The sequence below is a fragment of the Belonocnema kinseyi genome, chromosome 7 (assembly GCF_010883055.1).
Source record: "Belonocnema kinseyi isolate 2016_QV_RU_SX_M_011 chromosome 7, B_treatae_v1, whole genome shotgun sequence".
Classification (NCBI taxonomy): Eukaryota; Metazoa; Arthropoda; class Insecta; order Hymenoptera; family Cynipidae; genus Belonocnema; species Belonocnema kinseyi.
This window is the reverse complement of record NC_046663.1, coordinates 70,819,282-70,822,672: the sequence shown is the minus strand read 5'-3', so window position 1 is coordinate 70,822,672 and position 3,391 is coordinate 70,819,282. Positions and strand designations below refer to the sequence as shown.

Below are 3,391 nucleotides of genomic sequence, written 5' to 3'. Positions count from 1 at the left end.
AGGTACCACGTGACCCGTGTTAGAAAGAGACGGCACTCTCGCTCGACTCGTTCTCTCTCTCTAAACAGGAGCGTCGGCGGATCAAAGAGACTGTTGGTCTAGACTTTATATGTCTATGGCGCAAATATGATGGACGTGCGGACAAACAATTGAAAGTGTAGTATTTCGACTTCGTTTCTTTCTGAATCTACGAAATTCAAAATATCAAATTAAATACGCTATCTTAAACGTATCAGAAATTTGATTGAAAGTACACGTTATTCAAACAATTTTACATTTCTACAAACATGATTCGGGGCCGTTCAAAAAATATGTAAACGCTTTAAAAATCCTTGTGAATCCAGCAGTTTCTTTGGAAAAATTTTGATTGCCTTCGTCTATACGTTTGCTGATGACAATACTAAAGCAAACTACTCTTTTCGATACGATTTTCTTTAATCTCAAGAATCGTGAAGTCGAGAAAATAATTAGACCACATATTCTGTGAGGTAACTTTTTATAACTGAGTTTTCCTCTTATTCTTGATAAGGCAATCATCAAGCACTTTGGTGGAGTTTCCGGTTCTGATAACTGATTGAAGAAGACTGATACCCCAGTGATTTTAATTTCTGATAACTCTTTCTTCAGGAATGAAATCGTGATGAACAGAGATATTCTTACAAAACTCTGATTCAGTAATCTTGGAGTTTTTATTCGAGTTTCACGCGAGGCAGATCAAGTTAACCTAATTATCTGACTCTGAATCTCCTGCTGGATTTTTTTTATGAGGTGAGAAATACGCTTATCCTTTGTTTCTGAATCTTCACCAATTATCAGTATTGTATGAGAAATCTGCACATCTTTTGTAATGTACGTACTTGAAGAGACGTTTCACCCAATTTTGCTCATTAGATGCTCCAGGATCTTTTAAAAAGAGCATAATGAGAGCAATAATGCTTCAGGATTTAACATTGAGTATCATTATGAGAAATGATTTTTCCGTATAGTTATGCAATGTATTGCTATTCTCGGATTTTTAATGAAAGATTTTTGTTTTTAAATATGGAGGTATAAGAAAAATGAACCTGCCTCACTTCAATTTAGATTATAGAATTACACTAAGTAGTCCCTAGCATCTTTCTGGATACAAAACGTGGCTTCATTTTTGCGAGATAGGTGCCTTATTGTAGAAAATTATAATGTGAATCTACTGACCTTCCAAGCGGATGTTAAAAAAACAGGAGCATAATTTGCTTCCACTACAGCTTTTTGAAAAATTGATGATACCGTTCAGGCAATGCTACGACATTTAGAAAATAATTGCAGTATGGATCGATTGACCTTCTAAATAATTTTAAATATTTAAGTTCTAAAAAAAGCAGGGTCGATTTTCTCATGTCATGAGGAACTTTTAGGAATACTAAATCCATACATAAAACATTTAAACATATGAGTTGATCAGAATATATACAATTCATTATAATGCATGTTCAATCTCTAAGAGTTATGTGTTGATTTATTCAGGATATATCATATATCACCCCCTTAATAGCACGGTTGATTGGGAACGTTCCACTGGGACCTGTGGGGAACCTTCCATTGTTGTTATTTTTAATAACAATGATCTCGTAAACCGTAAGAGATAGGTAAAAATAGATGTCATTTTTGTGTTTTGAGTACTGTGTATACTACATTTTAATATGGTATCTACATCATAAACTGACATGAATTTTCACTTATCACTTACGGTTTATCGGATATTCATTAATAATAATAACAATAACGATAATTTATTCTTTGAACGTTCCAGTGGAATGTTCCTGGAACGTTCCCAGGTGGCGGACAAAAAAAAGTGTTCAAAATGATCTTGAAATCAATATTATTTTGATATGCAGCAAAAATGACATCGAATTCTAAATCATTTTAAACGGCCGCAGTGATTGATCGATTTTTGGAATCATAGAATGATCTGATTCGGGATTATCTATGAACTTAAATCAAGATGGCTGACGTTCATAGAGTACTTTAGCTCATATGCAAGCTTTATATGGTTCTAATCGTGCAGTGTAATTGAAAAGTTGAAAAAACAATGAAATCTGACATTAGAAAATATCACCTGTCAAGTGCAGTTGTCACTTACGTGCAGTTAGATACCATTTTTAGGTTATGTCACTATGACACCGGCGCCAAGCACTGGCGGCCATTTTGTTTAGTCTGACAAATGAACCAAAAAATAAGATCAAATTGATCTGAATGGACAGATCATTATGATCTCGAGAGTCAAATGATCGTTGGAGCAAAATGCTCTGCAACAAAAGTGATCTTTTTTTTACTGTGTGTACCTTGCCCTTGTGTCCTTAGTATATCTCGGTCTGCTGTTTACATCCTTCTTGTTATGAAATGAATAACAGTTTATTATTATTTAACGAGAGGTACTTTATAGATATAATCAAGAGTTGAAAATAAAAATGGATTACTGCCTAAAGTATAATAATTATATAGGTAATATTTTACTATAAAGGTTGAATCTACCTTTTGGATCAAGAATCGGTGCCTTAGAATTTAGTGTGAAATTATTTTGAAAGCAGTGAAGGTCGATAATATTATAACATCTGCATCAAATCAATTCAGCATTTACTTTTTGAATTGCACTAGAAAGTTAATCTTTATTCGTTAAACTGTGTATTTTATGTATGTATGAGCTTTTGGCCTCTTCAATTTAAAATTGCGACATAAATGCCTTTAAAATTTGTTTTCTGTTAATTATAAAAGTATCTGCAATTGAAATGAAAACAGGTGGACATTCGCGCTTTCTTGCTTGTATCTCGCCTTGGGATAATATTGAAGTCACTGCTGATAATTACATATCGAAACTGCATAAGGAAGCTTGTAACATTTCATAAACGTGGAACCATTATCGTATATTCTTAACTCGTTTCGAGTTGAACTCGAGATAATTTTAATTGAATTGGGTTACTTGACAATTATTATTTAACTACAGGATTGTCTACAACAAAGTGTGCATAAATCACAATGATTAGATTACTAAAATGTACTATAGTTACGGTATTAGATCACTATATTGAGTAGTGTTAGATATTTTCATTATATGGAATGATTACAATCTTAATGATGTGGATAAAGGAATAATACATTTAAAATGCAATTGCATACATAAGTAATTAAGTAGAGTGCAAATAATTTAAAAAGCCTGGGAACAGGATGGGAAGTGGAAGGACTTGGATGTGAAAATGCAAGTGTTTATTTTGAAAATGGCAGTCTGTGGTAGCCACCTGTTGTATCCAATTAAATGGCGTAATTGTACCCTGCTTTTCGGAGCGTGTCGGATAACTTGCACCAGTATATCATTATTTTTCTTCTATATATCTTTTTCTCAACTCTCAAGAAGTTT

General features: G+C 33.2%; 1 protein-coding gene across 5 annotated transcripts in view; it reads left to right on the top strand.

Annotated features, from left to right (window-relative positions):
• Positions 1–3,391, top strand: part of LOC117176109 (protein TANC2) — a 115,038-nt gene that overhangs the window by 74,488 nt on the left and 37,159 nt on the right. The window contains exon 1 of one of the 5 annotated variants that reach the window (XM_033366153.1): positions 663–768. The exons of the other annotated variants lie outside the window; for them this stretch is intronic. The gene's annotated coding sequence lies outside the window, so the exon portion shown is untranslated. Of the gene's footprint in view, positions 1–662; positions 769–3,391 lie in introns of those variants that run through there. 5 annotated transcript variants of the gene reach the window in all.